This window comes from Felis catus, chromosome C1 (assembly GCF_018350175.1).
Source record: "Felis catus isolate Fca126 chromosome C1, F.catus_Fca126_mat1.0, whole genome shotgun sequence".
Classification (NCBI taxonomy): domain Eukaryota; kingdom Metazoa; phylum Chordata; class Mammalia; order Carnivora; family Felidae; genus Felis; species Felis catus.
In genome coordinates, this window is record NC_058375.1 from 11,616,115 (window position 1) to 11,632,149 (window position 16,035).

At 48.7% G+C, this 16,035-nt stretch overlaps 1 protein-coding gene across 3 annotated transcripts in view; it reads right to left on the bottom strand.

Annotated features, from left to right (window-relative positions):
• ZBTB17 (zinc finger and BTB domain containing 17) overlaps positions 1-14,208 on the bottom strand; it is a 32,437-nt gene extending 18,229 nt beyond the window's left edge. Inside the window, exons 1-2 of one of the 3 annotated variants that reach the window (XM_023258170.2) lie at positions 14,055-14,208; positions 11,884-11,966 (exon numbers count right to left, since the gene is read on the bottom strand). The gene's annotated coding sequence lies outside the window, so the exon portion shown is untranslated. Of the gene's footprint in view, positions 1-11,883; positions 11,967-12,737; positions 13,282-13,362; positions 13,674-14,054 lie in introns of those variants that run through there. The other 2 variants (XM_045035140.1, XM_045035139.1) reach the window with 2 other exon arrangements.
• Positions 14,209-16,035: the final 1,827 nt, after the last annotated feature.

Here is a 16,035-nt window from a genome sequence, read left to right on the forward strand (position 1 = left end):
CTGCTCCTCCCCCACTCACACTCTCCCTCGCAAAATTAAACATTTAAAAAAACAAAAACCTTCCCTGTATTGGAAATCTTGAGATGGACAAGAGCTACATAGGACATATATATTCGGATACAGAACTATGCACAGCAGAAGCCAGCACCAAATTGTCTACTTACCGTTCCAGATAGTTGGTTTGACTGAAAATATTTTGTAAAACTTGACTGAGGAAAACTAAATGAGTACAAGGATATTTTAGAGGGCTATTTTGGGTTATGTTAGGCCTGGATAACAAGTGGTCAAGAACTCAATGTCTCCATTTCCAATGATTTTTTTTTTATTTTTTTTAATGTTTTTATTTATTTTTGAGACAGAGAGAGACAGAGCATGAGCAGGGGAGGGGCAGAGAGAGAGAGAGGGAGACACAGAATCGGAAGCAGGCTCCAGGCTCTGAGCTGTCAGCACAGAGCCCGATGCGGGGCTTGAACTCACGGAGTATAAGATCATGACCTGAGCTGAAGTCGGCCACTTAACCGACTGAGCCACCCAGGCGCCCCTCCAATGGTTTTTTAAAACTGCTGTGCTCCTCAACTCCAGCTGCTAAAGGGCAGCTCTAGAACAGTTTCTGGACAACAGCCCTGGGAGGATTCAGGAAGCTCAGGGCCCCAGCGCTTGCCCTTGAACAAACAGCGCTGGCTGACCTCCAGCCCCTCAAATCCCCTCCACCTGCAACAGCCGTGAATCAGCAAAGCTGCTGGAAGCCTTTTAACGATTGATTGACTCGTAAACGCTAGCGGTTTTTCAGCCAGTCGCTTTGGAGTGTGAGCTTCCGAGAGAAACTTGGAAAGCACCCCTAGTTGCTGCCTGGCTCCTGTTTCCCGGTCCTAAGGCCTGAGAGAGACAGAGAGAGACAGAGACAGAGAGAGAGAGAGAGAGAGAGAGAGAGAGAGAGAGAGAGAGAGAGAGAGAGAGACACAAACAGGTACAGAAAGACAGCTTGCAGCAGCCCTCTGAGGTATGCAGACCAGCCCCAAGGGGCCACTTACTGGGGCCACAGGGGGGGAAGTCGGCACATACACTTAATTCTTAGAAGTATGGAAGACTGGTCAGCATTCTAAATGTTCTGTTCCTTTTTTTTTTTTTTTTAAGAGTTTATTTTTATGTAATCTCTACATGCAACACGGGGCTCAAACTCACAACCCTGAGATCAAGAGTCACACGCACCACTGACCCAGGCCAGCCAGGTGCCCCTAAATGTTCTGTTTCATCATTTTACCCTTATCTTCTCAACTTCCCAAATGTAAACATAAATTAGGGGTGAATATTTGCAGCCTATGTTGCAAATAAGAGTTAACACTCTTGTTATACAAAAGGCTCCTCATACAAACAACAATGAAAACGTTATGTCCCCGTAAAAGCTTGTACACAAATGTTCACGGCAGCATTACTTGTAATAGTCAAAAGGTGGAAACAACCCAAATGTCCGTCAACTGATGGATAAATAAAACGTGGTGGGTCCAGGCAATAGAATACTGGACAATAAAAAAGTAATGATAAAGGGGTGCCTGGGTGGCTCAGTCTGTTAAGAATCTGACTCGTGAGCTCAGCTCAGGTCTTGATCGCAGGGTCATGAGTTCAAGCCCCACGTTGGGCTCCACACTGGGCATCAAGGTTACTTAAACAAAAAAGTAAAAATATATGCTACAACATGAATGAACCTGGAAAATATTACGCTAAATGAAGGCAGCCCAAAAGACCACAAGTTACAGGATTACATTCACATGAAATGTCCAGAACAGGCATATCCATAAGGATAGATAATGACTGCCCACTAGGGCTCCGGGAGACAGAGTTTGGAAACAAAGAGTGACTGGTAATGGGTTTCTTTCGAGATAATACAAATGTTCTGAAAATAGAGGTGATAGTTGTGCAACTCTGGGAATATACTGCAAGCCATTTAATTGTACACTTTTTTTTAATGTTTATTTTTGAGAGAGAGAGAGAGAGAGAGAGAGAGACAGAGAGAGACAGACAGACAGTGTGAGTGAGGGAGGGACAGAGACAGGGAGACACAGAATCCAAAGCAGGCTCCAGGCTCTGAGCGGTCAGCACAGAGCCCGATGTGGGGCTCAAACCCATGAGACGTGAGATCATGACCTGAGCCGAAGTCAGCTGCTTCACCAACTGAGCCACCCAGGCACCCCAATTGCACGCTTTAAATGGGTGCTGCATGGGTATCTCAATAAAGCTATTAAAAATTAACAAGAAAAAAAACCCTCCCAACAGAAAAATGAGTCAAGGAAATGAGGCAATTCACAAAAGAAACACAGGTGGTCAATGTATTTTATACAGGAAAAAAGACGTTCAGCCTAATAAAGAAATATAAAGAAGTACGAGATACCACTTCCAGAACAGGGCAGGCAAAAATCTAAAAGACTGACAGTTTCCACCGTGGGCCAGGGCGTGTTCTCAGGATCATGAAATGGTACATTTTGTCTAGATGGCGGCCTGCTGATACTGATGGGAATTTTTAATGCATTCGTTGGTTGGGTAAAAACGAATGCTTGGATGTGAGTAGCTGATCAGAGAGCCCACGGTACAGATGCGGCGATTTCCCAATCGGATGGGGATTTCGCCCAGCTGGGAAAAACTGGGAGTCCTGGTAAAGGACTGTGGCTGGGACCGTGTGCCTGTGCCCAGAGAAAACAGCCTTGCTAATACGTGATCAGCTCCACCACGTGAAACAACTGGGAGGTTACCAAGATCACAGGCTCATCATTTCCAAAGGGCAGCAGCACGTGGAGACTGAGAGCTGCTGTAGCTGCCTGCCGGCCTGCAGCGTGTTCCAGAATACATGCTACGTCATCACTACCCGCAGTAATCCCCAGAGAAGGGTGTTAATCTGACCACCCCCACTGTGCAGATAAGCAAATCAAGGCTCAGAGAGGTTGTCAGCTGACCCAGCTCTCACCGACACGCCCAGATTCAAGGCCAAGTCCATCATACTCTAAAGATGTGCTCTTTCCACTTCAGAAAAGGACAAAACCTCCGCAGACATGGAGTGCCAGCCTCAAAAGACCCTTAGTCTGTCCCCAAAGGGCAAATTCTGTCATTAATTGGCACTTACCAACTCCTTTTCCTTATACTAACGAGTGTTACAAAACATCTTACGAAAACCCTTAGCGCACATCACTAAGTCTTAGTTCTAATCTCCGGTGTTTCCTGCTGCCAGAGGAAACACAGGATTAAAACTCGGAAACATCCTGATTTCTGGAAGCGTGGCACACCAGGTAACCAGGCCAAGTCTCACAGCAAACAACTACAAATGCTGAAGGAAAACTGTGAGACTTTTTTTTTTAAATGCATCAAAGAACCGGCAAGTCAGTGAGGAACACTGAGAGGTCAAACAAAATTCAGCAAAGGCTGGAATCCAGAGAGCAACTGGAGCTTTGAGGGTGGGTATCGAAGGCACCTGCAGAACTGAGCGGGCTCAAGTTCTCCCTCCCTCCTAAGGAGGGAGGTCTCGTGTGAGAATCCTCCAGAATAAAGCTGGAGCCACAAAGGACGATAAGTCAATGGAAAAAAGGACGGCACAGAAACTGCCTATACCAAAATCTTGGCAGGTAAAATCCACCCCCCCCCCCACCGCCCCAAGAACTGGTAAACACTAGAAAGCCCCCAAATAGATGATAGCCCAAACTCACACATTATAAAAGATATACTTCAGGGAGACAAAAAGTGATCCCAGAATGAAAATATTAAATGCAAGAAAGAATGAGGACCAACTAAAGTAGTCAATAATAAGTGAGTGAATCCAAACAATACTGAACTAATGGCATCTTCCAAAATTTAAAAAAAGAACTAAAATGCACACCAATAGAATAAAAGGAGGGAGTGATGGGAATTAAAGTGTGCTAAGGTCCTTGATTGTTTGACAGTAGGCTGTGAAGACAGTGACTAAAGTTAGACTTTGGTGATTTATGTAAACTGGAAGATATACCATGTTCATGAAAGACTTGAACATCATAAAAATGCCAACTCTATCCAAATTGATATGGAATAAATTCAAAAACAATTCTAATAAAGGATCCCAACAACTTTTTATGGAATTTGACAAGCACAATCTAAAATGAAGATGGGGGCACCTGGGTGGCTCAGCTGGTTAAGCATCTGACTCCTAATCTTGGCTTAGGGTATTTGGCTCATGCTCCATGAGATCAAGCCCCACATCAGGCTCTGTGCTGACAGCATGGAGTCTGCTTGAGAGTCTCTCCCCACTCCCTTCCCCACTTGCATGTGCTCTCACTCAAGATAAACATTAAAAAATGAAATGAAATTAAAATGGAAGAGCAAAGGGCCAAAGCCCTACTAGGTTCCAAGAACTATCACATAAAAATTCAGCCATTAAGGCAGAAAGATATTGGCACAGAGACGGAGAATAGTAAAGAGCTCAGAAACAGATCCACGTTATCTGTGGATGTTGACATATTAAGACGGTCAGTGGTCACATGTACAGATCCACATGAAAGGGATTTTTCCCCCCAATAAATAGTACTAGGACAATTTAGTCCATTTATATTTATTTTCTTTTTAAAGGAGGGGTCCCCAGATGGCTCCGTTAATCATCCAACTCTTGATTTGGGCTCAGGTCATGATCTCATGGTTGGTGGGATGGAGTGCTGCGCTGGGCTCTCGGCTGGTGGCAGCTCACACGTGCTCTCTCTCTCTCTCAAAATAAATAAACTTAAAAAAAATTTTTTTAAATAAAAATTTGTGGGGGGGGGGCGGGGTGCCTGGGTGACTCAGTCGGTTGAGCATCTGACTTCAGCTCAGGTCATGATCTCGCAGTTCGTGGGTTCGAGCCCCGCGTCGGGGTTCTGTGCTGACAGCTCAGAGCCTGGAGCCTCTTTCAGATTCTGTGTGTGTGTGTCTCTCTCTCTCTCTCTCTCTCTCTCTCTCTCTCTCTCTCTGCTCCTCACCCACTCACATTCTATCTCTCTTTCAAAAGTAAATAAACATTAAAAAAAAAATTGGGGGGGAGCATGGCTCAGATAGTTAAGCATCCAACTTCAGCTCAGGTCATGATCTCACAGGTTTGAGCCCCGCGTCAGGTTCTGGGCCAACAGTTCAGAGCCTGGAGCCTGCTTTGGACGGACGGACTCTCTCTCTCTCTTCCCCCCCCCCCCGCCCCTCCCCCACTCATGCTGTCTGTCTCTCTCAAAAATAAACATTAAAAACATTTTAGGTGTGCCTGGGTGACTCAGCTGAGTGTCCGACTTTGGCTCAGGTCATGATCGTGCTGCTCTTGGGTTCCAGCCCCGCATCAGGCTCTGTGCCAACAGCTCAGATCTGTGCCTCCCTCCCTCTCTCTGCCCCTCCCCAGCTCATGCGCTCTCTCTCTCTCAAAAATGAATAAACATTAAAAAAGCTTAGAAGTTGTTTTAAATAAGATTTTTGAAAAAGGAAAAAAGAAATCAGCCCCCTATCTCATAGCATACACAAAAATAATTTTAAATGGACTAAAGACCGTAACGTAAAAGGCAAAATCAAAAAATGTTTGGACGACAACATGCAGGGGAATATTTTTATAAAGTAGGAAGGAAGTTCTTAAAAGGAACAGAAAGTGCAAACCATAAAAGAAAAAAAAATGATAAACATTAAAATTAAGAATTCGTTTAAAAAAAAACAAAAACCACAGTGAAAAGCAACAAACAGGAGGAAACAGACAGGTACAACACATATAACCGACAAAGGGCCAGTCTACAAAACAAAAACCAAAAACAAACAAGAAATCCATATACAATAAAAAGACAGGGGAGCCCGGGTGGCTCAGTCGGTTGAGCGTCCGACTTCGGTTCAGGTCATGATCTTGCAGTTCGTGAGTTCAAGCCCCGAGTCAGGCTCTGTGCTGACAGCTCAGAGCCTGGAGCCTGCTTCGGATTCTGTGTCTCCCTCTGTCTGCCCCTCCCCTGTTCATGCTCTGTCTCTCACATTGTCTCAAAAATAAATAAACATTAATAAAATGAAATAAAATCGACAACCCAGTAGAGAAATAAGCAAAAGATTTAAGCAGCTTTTTCACAGCAGCTGAAACCTGAATACTTTTCATAAGTATATGAAAAGATGCTTAGCCCACTAATCATGAAAATGCATATCAAAAGCACACAAGACGTCATTCCCATCAGATTACTAGAAATTAAAAAAAAATTTTTTTTTAACGTTTATTTATTTTTGAGAGACAGAGAATGAGCAGGGGAGGAACAGAGAGAGAGGGAGACACAGAATGTGAAGCAGGCTCCAGGCTCTGAGCTGTCAGCACAGAGCCTGACACGGGGCTTGAACCCATGAACCGTGAGATCATGGCCTGAGCTGAAGTCAGTCAGTTGCTTAACCCACTGAGCCACCCAGGTGCCCCAGATTACGAAAAACTTTTAGAGCCTAATAAAACCAGAGTTGGGAGGATGTGAAACAAACAGAATTTTCAGTTGAACTGTAAACGGGGGAAGGCACTTTGGAAATGTTAGGCATTATTTGGTTGGGCTGAAGGTCACACACCCTGAGATTCAGCCACACTCCCGAGGGTGCACCCTGCAGAAGCTGCACGTGGGGGCCAGGAATGCTCACAGCAACACCGTCTCAGCAAAATACTCAACAACCCAGAAGTCTGCTAGCAAGAGAAAGGATAAGTAAATTCTCCTGCAAGGGAACTTTATCCGTGAAAGCGAAATACAACTACAGGCAACATGCATCACTCTCAAGAACCCATATTAAGCCAACAATTTAAGAAACTAAAGAAAACAACATGGTTATATTGAGTTCAAAACATGCAAAATGAGGGGTGCCTGGGGTGGCTCATTCGGTTGAGTGTCGGACTTCGGCTCAGGTCACGATCTCACAGTTGGTGAGTCCGAGCCCCGCGTCGGGCTCGGTGCTGCAAGCTCGGACAGGCTCCAGGTCCGAGCACATCTCCCTCTCTCTCTGCCCCTCCCCTGCTCATAGGCGCGCGCGCGCGCTCTCTCTCAAAAAAATAAATAAATAAAAACAAAACAAAAACATGCAAAATGAGACAACACATTGTTTAGCAATACAAACACACGTGGTTGAAACTGTAAAGAGAATGATAAAAGCAAAACTGTGATGAGCTGGGGGTGGGGACAGGATAGGATCAGGGAGGGGTGTTCCAAAGGTAACAAACGGTAACATTCTTATTTGTAAATGGAGCCATGGTTACATGGGTTTCCTTGTATCTATTCTTTATGCTGTATATATTTCTTTGTATCTACTCAATATTTAACAAAAAACAACTTACAAAATTATACAATGTTCCTTCTGACTTTAAACAATGTTTTTGTTTTTTAATTTTATTTATTTTGAGAGAGGGAAAGAGAGGGCGAGCAGGGGAGGGGCAGAGAGAGACAGAGGGAGAGAGAGAGAATCCCAAGCAGGCTCCACACTGCCAGCACAGAGCCCCATGCAAGGCTCAAACCCACAAACCGTGAGATCGTGACCTGAACCGAAAACCAAGAGTCAGACGCTTAACCGAGACACCCGGGCGCCCCTAAACAATGTTTCGAGGCATGAACTTGGGCAGCTGAGTTACAGTAAACCAGGAAAGTCCCTGACGGGGGCCCCCCCACTGCCAAGACTACCGAAATGGGACGTGCTGCACACCAGGCTCAGAGCGCCTGGAGAAACAGCTTCCCGCTGGGCACCAGCGCCTCCCATTCGGGACAGGAAAGTGGCTGCTTTGATTAATAACAGTTCCAGCATAGGAAGTGGTGTGGGTGGGGTGGGGGGAACAGGTTCTACTGCCAGACCTCTTATGACAAAAGCTGAGTGCTTTTTCTTTCTTTTTTTTTGGGGGGGGGTGGGTTCCAGCTTTACTGAGAAATAATTGACATACATCACTGGGTAAGTTTAACGTGTACAGCTCGTCTGAGTTGCCATATATGGTGACGTGTAATCACAACAGGTGCAGCTGACATCCTCCTTCTCACAGAGATACAAGAAAAATAAAGAGGGGCACCTGGGTGGCTCAGTTGGCTAAGGGGCTGACTCTTGGTTTCAGCTCAGGTCATGATCTCCCAGTTCGTGAGTTCAAGCCCTGAGTTGGGCTCTGTGCTGACAGCGTGGAGCCTGCTTGGGATTCTCTCTCTCCCTCCCTCCCTCTCTCCCTCCCTCTCTCTGCCCCTCCCCTGCTCGTGCTCTCTCTCTCAAAATAAGTAAATAAACTTAAAAAAAAAAAAAAGAAAGAAAAGGAAAACAATTTTCTCCTGTGATGAGGGCTTACAGGATCTACTCTCAACGGCCCCCCTTTTGTCACACGGCAGTGTCAGCTGCAGTCGTCAAGATGTCAGAGGAGGCTTCTGATGTTACCAGGAACCCACTGCACCTGCTTTCGGGGTGGTCCCGCCCTCAGCGGGAACCGCCACCCCCGAGCCTCCTCAGGCGGCTGTTTAGACAGGACTGAGCAACTCCCACTTCTCACCAGGCCCTCTGCTTCCTTCCTTGGAAGTTCAAGGCTTACATCTCTCCAGTTCCTGACAAGCAGGCTTGACTCTCCGAGCCCGGAGCCCAATCCCCGGTTTTCTGCATGAATCCGTGGCGATTACAGCCCGGAGGTCTACTTTCACTGGCCCTTGGATGGGTAGCTACTGGTGGCAGGGGGACCCACGAGAGGGCCGGGTACCTGTGCCGACAGCGCACACGTCCGCAGCAAGTGCGGAAACCGCTCAGCAAACGCTTACGCTTCGACCTCTGTTATTTCAGTCATTTAGAAACCGTGGCCAGCAAAGGAAGGAGGGAGTGGTCTCCAGGACAACATGCTTCGTGCACACAAACGTATCTGGAGTTTTTCATTTTCTCTCGGGCTGGGCCCCTCCCTTTTGTGACCACCCGCGCAAGCACCATCCTTCGAGGAATTTCAGGACGGAAAAGAGTGAGCCACCTGGTCTTTTAAGTGGCAAACTAGTAAAACCCTGAAGCCCCGCCCACAGAGGCTGCCCTTCTACACGCAGGAGCTCAGTGTCTGTAAACAAAATCAAACCACTCGACGCTTACAAAATGGTCCTCCCTAGATACACACAGAGACATATACATGCATGCAACAGCTCTGGAGGGATCCACAGATACCATTAACAGTTCTCTGGGAGGGGAACTGGGTCAGGTATGGAAGGGTGACTCGCCTCCCCACAAGGCATTCTTCGGAACCTTCTGACTTTTGTACCTTGTACGTATTCCTATACCAAACATTTTTTTTCTTCCTCAACTGTGCACGCTCCTTTTTTGACCCTCTCAAGGGTCCTCTTCTCCTAACACATAATAACACCAGTTACCAATTATGGAGTCAGGGACCCGACTAAGCATTTCACATTCATCACCTCATCAATAATTCCAGCCAATAAAGTTATGTGTGAGGTCATCAGTACCCCCATTTTACAACGGAAGAAACTGAGGCTTGGAGAGACCAAGTATTTTGCCCAGAGGCACATCTAGTGGGTATAAGAACGAGTAAGAGTCCAGGTATGTCTGACTTCTAACCAGTACCCTACACTGCAGGCTTCCAGCGGGAGACCATCTGGCCCCAGGAGATGTTTGGCAATGTCCGGAGTCACGTTTCATCGTCACAGCTGGTGAGGTAGGTGAGTATTACAGGCATCTATGGGTGGAGACCAGGGATGCTAGAACCATCCCGAAGTGCACAGGACAGCTCACAACAAAGATTTACGCAGCTCTGAATGTCGATAACACCAAGATTGAGAAGGGGCTGCCTGGGCGACTTCGTCGGTTAAACATCCGACTTCGGCTCAGGGCATGAATCTTGTGGTGAGTTTGAGCCCCATGTCAGGCTCTGTGCTGACAGCTGGGAGCCTAGAGCCCGCTTCAGGGAAACCATTCTGTGTTTCCCTTTCCCTCTGCCCCTCCCCCACTCGCACTCTGTCTCTCTCACTCTCAAAAATAAATGAACATTAAAAAAATAAAAATTGAAAAAAAAAAATCAAAGTTGAGAAACCATGCTCTACTAGAAAAAGACAGAGGAACGATCTTCTGACCTAAACTGTCAAATCTCACAGGTCACCATTTTATTTTATACCCCTACTCCAGCCAGATACCAAATAAACCGTCAGGTTTCTCCTGTCTTCAATCAATAGCATGCCAACCCCACATCACGCTGGGGTTCTCTCCAACCTGACTACTGGTTCCTCCCTAGCCAGCCAAGGCTGATCATTCATCCACCCAAGCATGTCTACTGAGCACCAGCTATGTGCCGGGAACCAGAAGAAACAAGCCCCGTCCCCGCCTGCACGATGCCAATGGGCCAACGGGGAGACGGAGAAACCTAGGATTATCCCGTGAGGTAGGAATGCATTGAGATGTCAGTGCAGGATGCTAAGAAATCAACAGAAGAGGAGCTCTACCCTCAGCTGGGGTGGGTGACCGGGCAGGGCCCAGAGAAGGCTTCCCAGCAGCATTTGAGCTTATGGGAATTCAACAGGCAGAGGCAATCCTTCCCTTCCCAAAGGACCCCTCGCCAGACCATTCAGAATACGGTCTCTGAGAATCCACAGATGGACCCCTTTAATCAGAGAGCTTGGCAGAACTCCCAGAGCGGTCGCTGATCCCCTCTGGACAATCGGGATAATTCCTGCCTTGAGCGAGGACACAACCCGGCTTCCCACAGGGAATTCTCAAAACAATTCTGTGATGTAGGTACTGTTATCCCTATCTGACAGAGGAGGAAACTGAGGCACAGCAGTGACGTAACTGGCCCTCAGGATACAGAGCCACTAAACAGAGATTCACACCTAACACCAGAGTCCTCACCGCCTATGAGGGAAGCTTCACAAATGTCAATGCAAACACGTTGTTCAGTCTGATCTCCCCCCCTATCTCAGCAGAGCCTTCCACCATCAGTCATCCTTCCCCTGGATCGCCTCACACTTGGGAATAGACCCCCGTAGTGTTCCTTGTGTTGTACGGTGATTACCCACACGGCTAAGAGCTCCTTGCTCCCAGGATCCAGTCTTCCCTAGCTAGCACCTGGCATGGCGTCTGACCTGCTGGGCACAGGAAGCGCTGAACGCATTAACAAGCCAGGACTCCCTGTGCCCAAGCATGTCGACCCACCTGAAGCCAGAGCAGTCTGCCTTGGGGAGAACGCCCAGCCCTCTGTCACCAATACAGGGGACATTCCCTCAGGCTGGGCCCAAGCCCCAGGGTCAGCAATCCAGTCACACAGGGACCAAGCAGGCTCCCTTAGCCAGCTTTCCCTCCAGCTTTGGGACACTCATGATTCGTTCTTTGGTTGTACACCAGATGCTTATGTTTGGGGACATGCTGTACAAGAATACAGATCTTTAAACATTAGAACCTTAAAAGGAATGAACATGTACTCCCCACTCTGTCTGCCAGATGGGGTGCAGACAATCATGGCAGGGGCTGGAGCGGCCAGCTTGGACCAGGAGACGGAGATCTGGGTTTGAGCAAGGAGAGCCACATGATCACTAGAACCCCATTTCCGGATACTTCACAGAACAGAGCAGGATGCCCTAGCAACTCTGGACTGCCTACTTCTAGATTATCAAGAGGAGAGGAGTAAATTTCGAGTTTGTTTCAGCCACTGTATTTTGGGATTGCTTGGCTGGAGCATGTTAGGCTGTATTTGATTAAAACAAGGTGTGAGCATTTGCCCAGTGATTAACCTAGTCTGGTCTTCATTGGTAAACCACGAATAATGACAGCAACAATCTCCCAGCCACACTCACATACTGTCCTCACTGTATAGCTTGAAAGAAAAAGCTGCCTTGAAAGGGTGATTTGAATCTCGCTGAGCCTAGAGGAGAAGGACAAGCGAGCTGACCTTCTGGTTTGTTTCATCCTTGAGCATTACCGACATACCTCAGATTTCCAAGGAGCCCAGGCTACTCTTTTCTGACAGTTTGCGTAAACTCCAGCTTGGCTCTCCTCCTCCAGCTCATCACCTGAATCAAAGACACCCAAGCAGAAAATCGGATGAGAACCTGCAAGGCACCTGCTCCCTTAAAGCCGCCCTTTTTCACTCATCCATGAAACACAGGCAAATTCAGAGCCCGGCACAAAGTCAGTCCTCAGGACAAGTTCGTTTGGATCACTATCGGCCTGCTGCGTGCCGGACCCTGTGCCGGCCACCCGGGACACAAAGATGAGTAAACCCTCTCCCAGCCCTCACACACCCCTGCTTACCAGAAAGACATAACACAATGCTAAAAAGCAAGAGTGACAAGGCTGTGCCCAAGTTACCGCATTGCTACAGCATCAGCATCCCTCCGGGGGTCTCAGACACTCTTGCTTTCCCATGAAATATACCCTTGCCCTAGGTGAGCACACCCACTCCCACAACCTCAGTGACTTTTGATGGAGGACGACTTCTAGCTCGCCACTGTATAGTCCCACTTGACTGTTCCACAGGCACCTGCTTTCAACATGTTCAAAACTAAACGTATCTTCCCTTCTCACAGCTACTCCCCGTCCTGTTCCCTATCACACTGAGTGGCACCACCACCTGTGGGTCACAAGTGTGAGGTCAGTCCCGACACCTCTCTGCCCCTAGGAGCCCCAGACACAAATACGTGATTCTGATACTGCCCTGAAGGAAGAAAAGCATAAAAGTTCTCCTTGCTCATCTACGTAACCACCGAGTTTTGCCAGTTCTCCAAAACCTCTCTCCCCACCCTCTGCCTCTAACCTAACTCAAGACCACCCTCATTTCTCACCTGGATTCTTCTAGCAGCCTCTTAACGGGTCTCCAGGCCTGCTCCCTTTAACGCCTCCTCCACATAAACAGGTGATCTTTCTAATCCACACATCTGATTCTTACACGGCTTTCCATTGACCTAAAACTTAAAAGCCCTTAACTAGGTTCACGAGGTCCCACAGGACCAGGCCACAGCCTGCGTCTTTAGTCCTACCTCTTGTCTCTGTCTCTAGGGCAGAGAACTCAATTCAGTTATGCCAGTAGCCCCTAAACTTTCTCACAAACTCCCGTCTTCAGGTGAGAATCCTCCCCCTTTTCTTGCGTCCGTTAGGTCTCAGCCTCCTGGGGAGAGAAAGCCTCCCTGGATCCGCCTAGACTGAGTGAGGTGCCTCTACTCTGTTTCCCGAGCAAGGAGAACTTTTATGCGTTTCTTCCTTCAGGGCAGTTTCAGAACCACGTATTTATGTCCACGGCTCCCACATGAGTCTCTGAGCTCTGGGGGATGACCACCAAACGAACAGTCACAGCAACACACACACACACACACACACAGCATTTACGTTATGCTAGGAAGGGTTCTCCACACCTTGCACCTGTTACCTTATTTAATCTTTAGAACAACCTTAGGGGGCAGGTTTTATTACCATCTCTGCTTTAAGGATGAGGAAACCGGGGCAGACAGCGAGAACCTCACGTGTTTCAGGACACAGCCGGCAAGCACCGAGTCCGGATCCAAACCCCGGCTGCCTGGCTCCACGGTTCACACTTTCAACCACTCCACCAGGGTCAAGTCTGTCTGGTGCACTCGCTCTAGCCTCACAACCTATCAGGTGCCTAGCCGCCGCGGGTGGAAGGAAGGAATGAATGAAATAATCCTGTACAGGGGCAGTGTGGACCTCCCACTCTGCCAACACCTCCTGGTCCGGCAAGCCCGTGCCCTCCTGCCCCCGACGCGCCGACGCGAGCTGCCCCGACACCGCGCCACGCCGCGGCCGCAGAACGACCACCCGCCACGGCGCGCGAGGTCAAGGGACGGTGACAGCCGGGCGGCGGGGGCGGAGATGCTACCAGCCGGGGTGTCACCCAAGGCGGGAGGCGATTCGCGCTCCCTCGCGGGAACTGCCGGTCCGCTCGCCCCCTCAGCGCTCGCTCGCCTGGCGGCTGCCCCGCACCCCCTTGCCCCGCGGGGTCACCCCCCCAATCCCGGTTCCCTTCCCATTCCACTTCCCTCCCCTCCCCCACACAACCGTCCCCGGCGTCCCGCTGCGCCCCATCCTTCACCGCCTCCGCCCGGCTCCCGGGACTCCCCGGGCCCCGGGCGTCTGCTGGCCCTCACCTGCCATGTCCCGGACCCCACCGTAGAGGGAGGTGCATCACGGCCGCGAGAAGGCCGGGGACGGCACTTCAGAGCAGACAAAGGGCGCCGCCATGTCAGAGTCGGGCGGAACCGACCTCGCCGGCTTCCCGGCTGCAACTTCCGGCGCATGCGCAGCACCCGCGCCGGCCGAGGACCGCGGACAGGCGCATGCGCCTACCTGCCCAGAAGTTCTGTATTATACACAGTACTTCGGCACTTAGAATTGTCCTCATTGTAACCCTTCTTTGGTTTTCTGTTCCAAACATAACAGTAACAGCTTCTCCGCGTTCAGCGCTTACTGTGTGCCAGGCACTGTTAAGCGCTTTACGCGCATGATCTCCTTAAATCTTCTCACTAACCGTGGGGTTAGGCTTTTTTTCTCCCCCTTTTGAAGAAGAGAAAACGGAGGCCCAGGAAGGTTGAACGAATTGCCCATTGTCACGTATCTTACAAGTGGTGGAGCAGAGATGTGAACCAGTTGTGTGGCTCCAAAGCAGCAGATCCCCATTTATGTTTTTCTACCTTCTGAGCCAATCATTACCCCGTTCTCTATTTAGGGCAGAGCCAGGATTAGCGTGGGTGTGAATGAGGGTGCTAGAAACAAAAAAAGTGTCTGCAGACGTGAACAGTCCTTCTCTGGCCTCTTTCCAACTTGAAAGCACCTCTAGGCTATTGACTTCTCTATTTCCTCACAGTTCGCGGGCTCTCTCCTTTCTTCACTTCTGATCCTGTTGATTTCCCATGAATGGTAACCACACTCTTGTCACCATCCTGCACGCCTTTGCTCCCTTGTCTTTTTGTCGTATGGGTTTTGATGAGGTTTTGGGGTGATGGTGGGGTGGTCCAGAGCCAACAGCCAAGAAAGAATTCTTGAAGACATCTTTGGTGCAAAAAGGTGATTTTATTAAAACACGGGGACTGGACCCGTGGGCAGGAAGAGCTGCACCGGGGTCCTGACGGGTAACTCACTATATACCCTCAGGTTGGGGGGGGGGGGCGGTCAGGGATAGAGTGAGTCCCTAAGGTATTTTTGTAAGCAAGTTTTCCGGGACCTTGAGGGGCTAGCTGTTGCTAGGGAAATGCCATTTATTACCATTTAATAAAACCTTAGTCATGAGACCCTTCAGATGTATATCAGGGGCCATAAACTTGGAGTAGGATTGCCAGCATGTATCTTGGAGCAGTTGAGATAAAGGAAGTAGACTTACAGGATCCTCAAGGTTGGGATGATGTTAAGATTCTCTTTTGCCCCTAGCATTGAGGCAGCTGGGATCCTAGAGGGAGGTCACTGTGCTTGTTTCAAGGACTTGTCAGTGGGCTATAGGCCTATTAAATTAGGAATTTGATTTTTCACTTGCCTTAGTTTCCCACATCACCATGACAAGCACTTGAACTGCTTTCCTTTGTTTTTGGATAGCCAGGAGTGTCCCAGAAACATCACACATGTTCAACCGGGGTGGGCGTGGGGGGTGCTGTTAGCCTGTACTTTGCCCTCAGCTTGCCCCACACTCCCTCATCAGGTTTGCTAAGCTTTCCAACCCTCAGTAAATCCAGTTGCTCCTTTACTCTTTGATTGCACCCACAGCCAAGCACAGCTGGAGGAAGTACCCAAAGGGACAGACTGTTACCTACAAATTCATGATGGCTAGCCTGAAAAGGAGCTTCAGCAAACATGGGTCAGCCAAGTCACCTCTCCTCCCCTCACAACAACTAGGAAAACCGAAAGGACTCAGTAGCAGGTTGACTTCACTCTTTCTTTTAAAGAAAATCATAGCAAGTCTGATAGGACCCCTCTTGTGCTCCCAATACGAAGGACACAGACCTACCTCTGTGTCCATCTGTGCTGGGTATACTCCACCCACTCCTTCCAGAATTGAAAAAGTTCAAATACCATTTCCCACACCCAGTTGCAGTTAGAATTCCAGAAACAGATGCGTTCTGCAAGTTGGTAAGAACTGTC